General features: G+C 43.9%; 1 long non-coding RNA gene across 1 annotated transcript; it reads left to right on the top strand.

Annotated features, from left to right (window-relative positions):
* The first annotated feature begins 6,085 nt into the window (after positions 1 to 6,085).
* On the top strand, positions 6,086 to 12,490 carry LOC124045429. The gene is made up of 3 exons (XR_006840851.1): positions 6,086 to 6,310; positions 6,609 to 6,681; positions 12,180 to 12,490. It is a non-coding gene; the product is annotated as an uncharacterized LOC124045429 (long non-coding RNA).
* Positions 12,491 to 12,915: the final 425 nt, after the last annotated feature.

A 12,915-nucleotide genomic window follows, 5' to 3' on the forward strand; every position in this document is an offset into this window, starting at 1 on the left:
TGGCTTCTACTGATCCCGAGGGGATTCTTCCTTATGGGCGTGTTGTCGGGTTAACAGTCTGGGGAATTGAAAGACAGGTTAAGCAAGCACTCACGCACACTGCGTCGCCGCGCGCTTGTCCTAGTAACCTCCTTTTCGTTCCTGTTTCCACTCGTCTGGCTGTTCTTCAGTGGGCTCACTCTGCCAAGTTAGCTGGTCATCCCGGTGTTCGAGGCACTCTTGCGTCTATTCGCCAGCGCTTTTGGTGGCCGACTCAGGAGCGTGACACGCGCCGTTTCGTGGCTGCTTGTTCGGACTGCGCGCAGACTAAGTCGGGTAACTCTCCTCCTGCCGGTCGTCTCAGACCGCTCCCCATTCCTTCTCGACCATGGTCTCACATTGCCTTAGACTTCATTACCGGTCTGCCTTTGTCTGCGGGGAAGACTGTGATTCTGACGGTTGTCGATAGGTTCTCTAAGGCGGCACATTTCATTCCCCTCGCTAAACTTCCTTCCGCTAAGGAGACGGCACAAATCATTATTGAGAATGTATTCAGAATTCATGGCCTCCCGTTAGACGCCGTTTCAGACAGAGGCCCGCAATTCACGTCACAGTTTTGGAGGGAGTTCTGTCGTTTGATTGGTGCGTCCGTCAGTCTCTCTTCCGGGTTTCATCCCCAGTCTAACGGTCAAGCAGAGAGGGCCAATCAGACGATTGGTCGCATACTACGCAGCCTTTCTTTCAGAAACCCTGCGTCTTGGGCAGAACAGCTCCCCTGGGCAGAATACGCTCACAATTCGCTTCCTTCGTCTGCTACCGGGTTATCTCCGTTTCAGAGTAGTCTGGGTTACCAGCCTCCTCTGTTCTCATCCCAGCTTGCCGAGTCCAGCGTTCCCTCCGCTCAAGCGTTTGTCCAACGTTGTGAGCGCACCTGGAGGAGGGTGAGGTCTGCACTTTGCCGTTACAGGGCACAGACGGTGAGAGCCGCCAATAAACGCAGGATTAAGAGTCCAAGGTATTGTTGCGGCCAGAGAGTGTGGCTTTCCACTCGCAACCTTCCTCTTACGACAGCTTCTCGTAAGTTGACTCCGCGGTTCATTGGTCCGTTCCGTGTCTCCCAGGTCGTCAATCCTGTCGCTGTGCGACTGCTTCTTCCGCGACATCTTCGTCGCGTCCATCCTGTCTTCCATGTCTCCTGTGTTAAGCCCTTTCTTCGCACCCCCGTTCGTCTTCCCTCCTCCCCTCCCGTCCTTGTCGAGAGCGCACCTATTTACAAGGTACATAAGATCATGGACATGCGTTCTCGGGACGGGGTCACCAATACTTAGTGGATTGGGAGGGTTACGGTCCTGAGGAGAGGAGTTGGGTTCCGTCTCGGGACGTGCTGGACCGTTCACTCATCGATGATTTCCTCCGTTGCCGCCAGGATTCCTCCTCGAGTGCGCCAGGAGGCGCTCGGTGAGTGGGGGGTACTGTCATGTTTGTCATTTATTATCATGTCTTGTCCCTGTGCTCCCCATTCTGTTCGTTTCCCTCTGCTGGTCTTATTGGGTTCTTTCCCTCTTTCTATCCCTCTCTCTCCCCCTCCCCTCTCACTCTCTCGCTCTCTCTTCTCTCTATCGTTCCGTTCCTGCTCCCAGCTGTTCCTATTCCCCTAATCATCATTTAGTCTTCCCACACCTGTTCCCGATCCTTTCCCTGATTAGAGTCCCTATTTATTCCTTTGTGTTCCGTTCCTGTCCCGTCGGTTCCTTGTTTAGTATTCACCATGCTGTGATTGCGTTTCGCCCTGTCCTGTCGTGTTTTTGCTGTGATTGTGTATCGCCCTGTCCTGTCGTGTTTTTTGCCTTCATCAGATGCTGCGTGTGAGCAGGTGTCTCTGTCTACTACGGCCTGCGCCTACCCGAAGCGACCTGCAGTCTGTGGCCGCTTCTCCAGTTATTCCCCTCTATAGACTAGAGGATTTCTGTTATTCCCTGTTTGGACTTAAATAAACTCTGTTTCTGTTAAGTCGCTTTTGGGTCCTCTTTCACCTGCATGACACACACACTATGTTACTTAAATTAAGGAGCACCACATCGATGGAAAAAGTTGTGTGTGTTAACTGTAGTGGTACCCATGGTGCTGGAGATCAGAAGTGTCCTGGGAGAGAAAAAGGCAAGGTTGACGTTCCCAGGATCAGAGTAGTACAGAAGGTGTTGTATGCTGAAGCAGTGAAGAGATTAGTAGAGGAAGATTGGTCCAGTGGGAGGGATCCTAAGAGGCTCCCTGTGAGTAGGGAGAGGCCAAATGAGAGTGATAGGAAATAACATATGCTTCAGTTAAGAACAGATGTCCCTTGTGAGCAGGGCTATAAATAAATACAAATATTTTGTAGAACTGGTGCTCCCAACTTGAAAAAGTTAGGAGCAACCACATGAAATGTAGGAGCACCAGAATTGTTTTATTGATTGAGATACAACCTATATTGGGCCTATACCAATTTTAGCAACTATAGCTAGAAATTTCATTAGCATTTTCATGATTGAGTATGCATAATGTCAGCCATATGAAAAATAAAAAACAAAGTGTGTTTGGTGTTTTATTTCCATGGTACTATCAAATACAACACTGACACATTTAAAAATCTAATGTAAATGCTTAAATGACAAATAATTTCTCATGTTTGCCATTTAGTTTCCTTGTGATTGCATGAATTGTGGCGAAAAGATAAATAATGATCAATTCGCAATTGACAATTAGTTTCCAGACCGTCAAAATTCTAATGATCAATCAAATACGATAAATCAATCGCAATACTTAATTTTTCTATTTAGTTTCTTCATTTGTCATTTTCGATTGTCATTCAAACACTGTAGGTGGTGTTTCGGTAACGCGAGGCGGAAGAGGTTGCCTGTGCTTGCTGGCAACAGTCATTTTCGGTCATAACTGTATCAATGTGGCGTGGGTAGGCAGAAGTTTGAGTCCCAGGGGTTTTGAATATGGACGACGAAGACGGGAGGTTGATAGGCATCAAGTGCAAAAATTGAAAAAAGTATTTCAGTTGCTCGGAGGAGAACATGAGGAAGGAAGCAGAAAAGTTGAAGAAACAAAAGGAAAAAACCAAGAGAGGATGTTGAGAGAAGTACAAAAATGGGAAATCATGTACAGCAGTTCAGAAAGTGAAAATGACAAGAGGGAAGATGGTGGCAGGGTCGAGTGAACAAGGAAAAACCCTGGGGAAAGAGAAGATGTTGGGTGTCAAGTACAAAACTAGAAAACAGTACTTTAATAGCTCAGAACGTGAAACTGAGGAGAGTGACATGAGTTTAAGAAAGAGAGGAAGACGTTTTAAAAAATGGAGGAGCGGATTCGGAGCTGCAAAGTGTGGAGGTTGATGTGTCTGTGAAGAGTGGGAAGAAAGAAAAGGATGACAAAGATGATTCTGGCCCTGTGGGAGTGAGATTTTAGGGGAGAATGGATCCCTGCCTTCTGGCTGATCCATATGTGGTGTCAGGTTGAGTCGGTGAAAGTAACTGGAAGTGGACTCGTGATGATTTGTTGTGTTTTTTTGGTCCAGAGGGAGCAGACACTCAGCACCACGTGCTTAAGGACAAAAACTGACTTGTTTTCCTCTCAGAGCAGTTGAAAGGAGTGAAAACTTTGGTGGCATTAACTGTTAAAGAGGATCAACTGAAATGGAAGATTCCCAGTGTCTGAGACGACTGCCATTTGTGGTGAAACAGAAAAGACACTGTCTATCCTGCTGAGTTTTGATGTAAAGTCTTTACCCAACAAAGTCAAGTTAAGATGTGTACTGACACATATCCTGTATCCATTTGTCCCGAACCCATTAAGGTGTTTTAGGTGCCAAGGTTATGGTCATGTTGCAGCAGTGTGTAGAAGGGAGATTCCTAGATGTCAGAAGTGTGCAGGAGTGCATGAGACAAAGGAATGTGTGGTATTCATGGAAAAAGTTGTGTGTATTAACTGTAGCATTACCCATGGTACTGGAAATCAGAAGTGTCTTGGGAGAGAAAGGCAAGGTTGAGGTTGCCAGGATCAGAGTAGTATAGAAGTTGTTGTATGCTTAAGCAGTGAGGAGTTTAGTAGAGGAAGATGGGTCCAGTGTGAGGGATCCTAAGAGGCCCCTTCTTTGAGTAGAAAGAGGCCAATAGAGAACGATAGATAAAATGTGCTTTGGTAAGGTTGATTTCTTAGCGTTCATACGCATGGTTTTCAACTGTAACACAGAAATGGAACATAAATCACAGAAAATATACAGTACCAGTCAAAAGTTTGTACACACCTACTCACTCAAGGGCTTTTCTTTATTTTTACTATTTTATATATTGTAGAATAATAAGGAAGGCATCAAATCTATAAAAATAGCACATATGGAATTATATAGTAACCAAAAATCCTTCTTAGGGATGATGCGGAATTTAGTTCCTTTGCAGGAACCTAAATCCATGCAATTAAAGAGCGCCACCTGTAGTACTCAATAAAACTCAAACTTTCATTAAAACACACATGCAAGGTACTGAATTAAAGTGAATTAAACTGATGAGACATACCCCAAGCGACTTACAGCTGTAATCGCAGCAAAAGGTGGCGCTACAAAATATTACCATAATGGGGCTGAATAATTTTGCACGCCCAATTTTTCAGTTTTTGATTTGTTAAAAAAGTTTGAAATATCCAATAAATGTCGTTCCACTTCATGATTGTGTCCCACTTGTTGTTGATTCTTCACAAAAAAATACAGTTATATATCTTTATGTTTGAAGCCTGAAATGTGGCAAAAGGTCGCAAAGTTCAAGGGGGCCGAATACTTTCGCAAGGCACTGTATGCACCTCTTGGTTGCGATCCGCCAATACAAATTTAAAGAAGAAAAATCAAATGTGGCGTGTTTTACACTGTTCCGGCAACAAGAGGCAATGTGAAACCCCACAGTAGAGTTGTGCTTGGGTGTCTCTCAAAGATTTATCACCAATCGGAAACGTCTAACTCACAATTGTGATCTCTACAGAACTGTCGGGTGAACATCACTAGCAACATTCTTATTTATAAGGCCATTTCAGGAAACTGACGTTTTATCTATCCTCTCTTCTAGCTCGAAATGAAAACACATACAAGTTCAATCAATCTTGTTCTATGCCAAAAGTCCCAACAATTTCAACCGAGCTTGGGAAAACTACTCAGCCCCCTGGTCATGGAATTCTCTCCAAGCCAACCTAAAACTGTAGGATCTGATATCCCTGGGGAAGTTCAAAGGACACATAGATTAACAGGTTGTTGAAACGTAGTTGTTTCTAGTTGTCACCCGATGTCCATGGTTTGCATTGCCTTACGTAAGGAAGTATGTTGTTTTACTTCACACACACTGCACACGTGCCTTTCACACACACACATCCACTGTTTGTTTGCTGTTGTATTTCCCAGTGTCTTCTGTCTGTGTTTTCCATTTTTGTCTTACATTGTGTGTTTTGATTTTTTTTTATCCCCCGTCCTGACAAGAGCACTTTTGCCTCTTGCCAGGTTGTCAGTGTAAGAATAAGAATTTGTTCACAATTGACCTGCCTGGTTAAATAAAGGTTAAATTAAGAAAGAAAAAGAAGAACAGCCAGTGTGTGAGGAAGGGGACTATAACGCTCAGTTGAAGACACAAGGGGAGCTACTAGCTAATATGGCTAATTGCTATTATATGTAGTTAGCTACCAGTAGGCTAGATAGCTAGCTAGTAGGTATTTTTATTTTTCCTTTATTTAACTAGGCAAGTCAGTTAAGAACAAATTCTTATTTACAATGACAGCATACAGTAGCAACAGTGGGTTAACTGCCTTGGTGTCACGCCCTGACCTGAATGTGTTTTTGTACTGTCTAGGGTTTTTTGTAGGTTTATGGGGTTATTTACCATCTAGGTGTTTATGTATGTCTATGGTTGCCTAGATTGGTTTTCAATTAGAGGCAGCTGTTTATCGTTGTCTCTGATTGGGAACCATATTTAGGCAGCCATCTACTTTGGGTATTTTGTGGGTTATTGTCTATGTTATGTTGCACGATAGCACTCCGTTTTGATAGTGGTCACGTTCTTCTTTTTGTTTTATTTGTTTGTTTAGTGTACTTCGTGGTTTTCGTCTTTCATTAAAAAGAAGTATTCACATCACGCTGCGCTTTGGTCTCCTCACTATGACGATCGTGACACTTGGTCAGGGGTAGAACTACAGATTTTTACCTTGTCAGGTCGGGGATTCGATCTTCGAACGTTACTGGCCCGAAGCTCTAACCACTAGGCTACCTGCCACCCCAGGTAGCTGGCTATGAAGAGGAACTACTGTCTAACTTTAGGTACCTAGCCCACTAGATAGCCTAGCTATCTAGCTACTTTTACAATAAGACATTGTGGAACACCTTTAAGTACGGTAAGGGGATTATTTGTCTTGTAATTTCACATTTGGAAGGCGCATTGAAACAATTTGCTGGATTACTAGCATGGTTATTTATTTATTACCACAAATAGTTACTCTACAGGGGATCACTAATGGTATGTGGCTCCTCAAAAACAAGGGAATTTTATGAATGCATGCCACCAGACTAGATAGTGAAATGTCACATACATGAAATAACATTTAGTCCTCCCCCCCAGATGTGGCTGCAGGAGAGTAGTGGTGGACAACACTGGAGGGCATCTACACTGGGCACATGTGTGACATGTAGAAGTAAGTATCCCATATTAGCTACTAATACTTAGATAGATAGGAGGCAGATGTTGCAAGCATACAGTAGAGGAACATACTGTGTACTGTATGTTTGCAAGTCATTACGTGGCTGTGATTGTGCAACCCAAAGACACGTTGTGTCACACTGTGAACAGACTGTATGGACCACCCGTTCTCCTCATAGGCAGTACCCAAATTAGTTGGACTTGTTGCAGAGTTGCTGTAATGATTCTACTCCCTTCCCCCGAAAGTGTGCAATTGCATAATTCCATGAGTTTGCAAGTGCACAACAGAAGAGAAGGGTGGAGAATTGGGATGTAGCCCTAATGTGCTCTCTCAAAGACCCATATGGCTATTCCTGTAACTGAGGGCTATAGCGACATTACAATGAGGGGATTCGATTAAACTCCTGCCTTGTTGATAGTGCTATTAAGAAGGGCAGAGCAGCGCTCTATTATGGACAGACTTCTCCCCATCTTAGCTACTGTTGTATCAATATGTTTTGACCATGACAGTTTACAATCCGGGGTTACTTCAAGCAGTTTAGTCACCTCAACATGCTTGATTGCAAGATTTAGTTCAAGTTTAGGGTTTAGTGTTTTTTAAATGATTTGTCAAATACAATGCTTTTAGTTTTTGAAATATTTAGGACTAACATTTCTTTCCACCCATTCTGAAACTAACTTCAGCTCGTTATTAAGTGTTGTTGTTATTTTAGTCGCAGTAGTAGCTGATATGTATAGTGTTGAGTCATCTGCATACATAGACACACTGGCTTTAAACAAAGCCAGTTGCATGTTAGTAAAGATTGAAAAAAGTAAGGGGCCTAGTCAGCTGCCCTGGGGAATTCCTGATTCTACCTGGATTATATTAGATAGGCTTCTATTAAAGAACACTCTCTGTGTTCTGTTAGACAGGTAACTATTTTTCCATGATATAGCAGGGGGTGTAAAGCAATAACACATGTTTTTTCAGCAGCAGACTATGATTGATAATGTCAAAAGCTACACTAAAGTCTAACAAAACAGCCACCACAATATTTTTATCATCAATTTCTCTCAGCCAATCATCAATAATTGGTGTAAGTGCTCACTTGTTGAATGTCCTTTCATATAAGCATGCTGAAAGTTTGTCAGTTTGTTTACTCTAAAAGAGCATTGTATCTTGTCAAACACCATTTTTTCCAAAAGTTTACTAAGGGTTGATTGGTCAGCTATTTGAGCCAGTAAAGGGGGCTTTACTATTCTTAGATAGTGGAAAGACTTTTGCTTCCCTCCAAGCCTGGGGACACACACTTTCTAGCAGGCTTAAATTGAAAATATGGCAAATAGGAGGAGCAATATGGTCTGCTATTATGCTCAGTTATTTTCTATCCAAGTTGTCAGACACCAGTGGCTTGTCATTGTTGATAGACAACAATAATATTTTCACCTCTTCCAGACTCACTTTACAGAATGCTTTTCTTTCATAATTTGGTCAGATCTGCTTGGATGTATAGTGTCAGCGTTTATTGCTGGCATGTCATGACTAAGTTTGCTAATCTTGACAAAAAAATGTTTTAAAGTAGTTGGCAATATCAGTTGGTTTTATGATGAATGAGCTATCTGATCCAATGAATGATAGAGCATTGTTAGCCCAAAATGTAATTTAAAGTGGTCCAAAGCTTTTTACTATCATTCTTTATGTAATTGTTCTTTGTTTCGTAGTGTAGTTTTTTCTTAATTTTATTCAGTTTAGTCACATGATTTCTCAATTTGCAGTATGTTTGCCAATCAACTTATTTGCCATTTATTTATTTTACCTAATCCCTCTCAATTATACAAGTTTTCAATTCCTCATCAATCCATGGGGATTTAACAGTTTTTACAGTCCTTTTCTTAATGGGTACATGCTTATTAGTAACTGGGATAAGCAATTTCATAAATGTGTCAAGTGCAGTATCTGGTTCCTCATTACAAACCACGGACCAACAAATATTATTTATATTAACAACATAGGAATCACTACAAACTTATTGTATGACCTCATATACACTATAGTAGGTCCAGCCTTTGTAACTTTGGTTTTCCTAGATATGGCTACTATATAGTGATCATTACATCCAATGGATTTGGATACTGCTTTCAAGCTCATTTCTGCAGCATTAGTAAAGATCTGATCAATACATGTTGATGATTTCATTATTGTACTGTTTGTAACTACCCTGGTAGGTTGACTGATAACCTGAACCAGGTTGCAGGCACTATTTACAGTTTGATGCTTTTTCTTGAGTGGGCTGCCTGATGAAAGCCAGTCAATATTAAAATCACCCAGAAAATACACCTCTCTGTTGATATCACATACATTGTACACATACACATGTTATCCAGATACTGACTGTTAGCGCTTGGTGGTCTATAACAGCTTCCCACCAGAATGGGCTTTAGGTGAGGCAGATGAACCTGTAACCATATTACTTAAACATTATTTAACATGAGATCCTGTCTAAGCTTTACAGGAATGGGGTTCTGAATACAAACCTCCACTTTTGGCATTTCTTTATCTTCTGTAGATCATATAACCATGTACTGCTATCACTGTATCATCAAAGGTATTATCTAAGTGAGTTTTAGAGATGGTCTGTAACGTGACAGTACCCCCAAAGGTGCGGACTTTGGCCGCAAAACCTAAACCTAGGGGGGTCTGGGTGGGCGTCTGTCCGCGGTGGCAGCTCTGGCACGGGACGTGGACCCCACTTCACCCTAGTTTTTGTCCGCTTCCTCAACTGCCCCTGTGGCCTTTTACGAGCGGCGACCCTCGCCACCGACCTCAGACAGGGGACCCTAGCAATGGGTCCCGAATGGACGGGAGATTCCGGCAACGCCGGACAAGCGGGAGACTCCGGAGTGAAGGGCGATTCTGGCATCGCCGGCGTGACAGGCAGCTCTGGCAGCTCCTGGCTGACTGACGGCTCTGGCAGCTCCTGGCTGACTGACGGCTCTGGCAGCTCCTGGCTGACTGACGGCTCTGGCAGCTCCTGGCTGACTGACGGCTCTGGCAGCTCCTGGCTGACTGACGGCTCTGGCAGCTCCTGGCTGACTGACGGCTCTGGCAGCTCCTGGCTGACTGGCGGCTCTGGCAGCTCCTGGCTGACTGGCGGCTCTGGCAGCTCCTGGCTGACTGGCGGCTCTGGCAGCTCCTGGCTGACTGGCGGCTCAGGACAGACTGGCGGCTCTGGCGGCTCAGGACAGACGGGAGACCCTGGCGGCTCAGGACAGACGGGAGCACCTGTCGGGAGAAGACGGAGAGACAGCCTGGTGTGGGGGGCTGCCTCCGGAGTGCTGGTATGTGGAGGTGGCACCGGATAGACCGGACCGTGAAGGCACACAGGAGATCTCTTCATGGCACCTGGCTCGATGCCCACTCAAGGCCGGCCGATACGAGGAGCTGGGATGTAACGCACTGGGCTATGCATGCACACCGGGGACACCGTGCGCCTCACGGCATAACACAGTGCCTGCCCTGTCCCTCTCTCTCTCCGTTAAGCACGGGAAGTTGGCGCAGGTCTCCTACCTGCCTTTGCCACACTCCCCGTATACCCCCCCTAATACATTTTTGGGGCTGCTACCCAGGCTTCCAGCCGCGCTGCCATGCTGCTTCCTCATACCACCGCCTCTCGGCTTTCGCTGCCTCCAGCTCAGCCTTGGGGTGGCTGTATTCTCCAGCCTGTACCCAGGGTCCTTTGCCGTCAAGAATCTCCTCCCATGTCCAGGAGTCTTGCAATTCCGCCCGCTGCTGCTGCCCGTTTCCACGCTGCTTGGTCCTTTTGTGGTGGGTGTTTCTGTAATGGATCTCGTCCTCCTCTGAGGAGGAGGAGTAGCGAGAAGGATCGGAGGACCAAACCGCGGCGTGGTATAAGTGTCCATAATGTTTAATAAAAACAACAGAACACTGGAACAAAACAAAATGACGTACATCAACGAAACAGTCCCGTGTGGCGGCAAACACTGACACGGAAGACAAACACCCATGAAACACAGGTGGGAAAAAAGGCTACCTAAGTATGATTCTCAATCAGAGACAACTAACGACACCCGCCTCTGATTGAGAACCATACTAGGCCGAACACAGAAACCAACATAGACAGCCCCCCCCAACTCATGCCCTGACCATACTAAACAAGGACAAAACAAAGGAACTAAGGTCAGAACGTGACATGGTCAGAATATGAATGTCATCTGTTACTAGCAAATTATTGATTTCATTAACCTTGTTTATTTAAGCTGCATATGTTAACTTGGGCTATTCTTTTACACTTTTCTGTGATGCTTGATTGTTTTTATTGCTTTACTGAGGAATTTAGCAGAGGTAGACATTCTCAGGTTATTTATGTTAGTGGACAGTGGACTTCCTGCTAGAGCACACAGCCTCAGTCCTAACAGTATAACTATGGTTCATAGGCACCGCAGAGGCATTCAGGTCAGAAAGAAGGACATACATCAGGTAAGTTACATTGCCTCTTCTAGCACCCTTGGGATAATGTCCATTTGCTGAAGCATTATGAAAACTCAGCGACATAATGGTAGGGTTTAAAATAACTGGGCTTGGGTCATAGATAGGTCATTGTCTCAACACAGCCTTATAATGCTGTGAAAGGATCCTGGAACCCAAATGAGTTGGGTAGATCCCATCCTCCTTATAATATGAACTTTGTTTCCAGAAGGTATCAAAATTGTCAATAAATTTTACTCACAGAGTAATGTTACTCAGTTACTCACAGTTACCCACAGAGCTGCAATAGTCTTGTTGCCATTTATGGGGGGCTAAAAATCATCTGAACCGTTCAATGCCAGGATTTACAGAGGGCAGAGGGCCAGATGAAATGCTTGAATTGTTCAGTCAAATGTACAGTGCCACATTGTTACCTTGGCCACATGTTCAATAACATGTTCTGCAAAAATAGTAACAATACAGAAAGGTTTTTGCTCTTCAATGTGGTTATTCCAAACATGTTGGAAACCATTATCAAGGAATCCTACAGTAGTTGAAAACTTTGTGTTGATAGTAACCTGTTTGTTGAATACCCGTGATTCTAAGAACAAGAATAACTGATACTTGTAGGACAATGTCTCTACCACAGGTCACCAAGGGTACAGTAAGGTATGTCCTTAATCAAATTATTTGTGATGGTTAATTGTGCATGCCTCTAATTTTTCAGTCAATATGGAATAACTTAATCTGCAATATACACTGAATAAAAATATAAATGCAACATGTAAAGTGTGCTGAAATAAAAGATCCCAGACATGTTCCATACGTGCAAATGTTCCGTTCTCTCAAATTGTGTGCACAAATCTGTTTACATTGCTGTTAGTGAACATTTCTCATTTGCCAATATAATCCATCCACTTGACAGGTGTGGCATATCAAGAAGCTGATTAAACATGATAAATACACGGGTGCACCTTGTACTCTTATTAATTTCTCGACCATAAGCCGCCTCCAACTTCATTTTTCAGAATTTGGTAGTATGTCCACCCGGCCTCACAACCGCAGACCACGTGTAACCACACCAGCCCAGGACCTCCACATCCGGATCCTTCAGCTGCCGGATTTTCAGAGTGCAGTCAACCAGACAGCTGATGAAACTGTGGGTTTGCACAAACAAAGAATTTCTGCACAAACTTTCAGACACCGCCTCATAGAAGCGAATCTGCGTGCTCGTTGTCCTCACCAGATTCTTGATGTGACTGCAGTTTGGCAGTCGCGTCAACAGGTGTGGCATATCAAGGAGCTGATTAAAAGCATGATTATTACACAAGTGCTTACACAAATAAAAAGCCACTCTAAAATGTGCAGTTTTGTAACACAACACAATGCCATAGATGTCTCACATTTTGAGGGAGTGTGCAATTGGCATGCTGACTGCAGGACTGTCCACCAGAGCTATTGCCAGTTAATTGAATACCTCTCCCATTCCTCTACCATAAGTTGCCTCCAACGTTGTTTTAGAGAATTATACAGTACGTCCAACCGCCCTCACAACCGCAGACCACATGTATGGCGCTGTGTGGGTGAGCGGTTTGCTGATGTCAACATTGTGAACAGATAAATTCCATTGCATTTTATTGATGGAAATTTGAATGCACAAAAATACCGTTACGAGATCCTGAGACCCACTGTGAGACCCATTGTGAAGCCCTGTTGGTCACAGATAACAGATGCATATCTGAATTCCCACTTATGTGAAATTCA

This window comes from Oncorhynchus gorbuscha, linkage group LG10 (genome assembly GCF_021184085.1).
Source record: "Oncorhynchus gorbuscha isolate QuinsamMale2020 ecotype Even-year linkage group LG10, OgorEven_v1.0, whole genome shotgun sequence".
Taxonomy (NCBI): domain Eukaryota; kingdom Metazoa; phylum Chordata; class Actinopteri; order Salmoniformes; family Salmonidae; genus Oncorhynchus; species Oncorhynchus gorbuscha.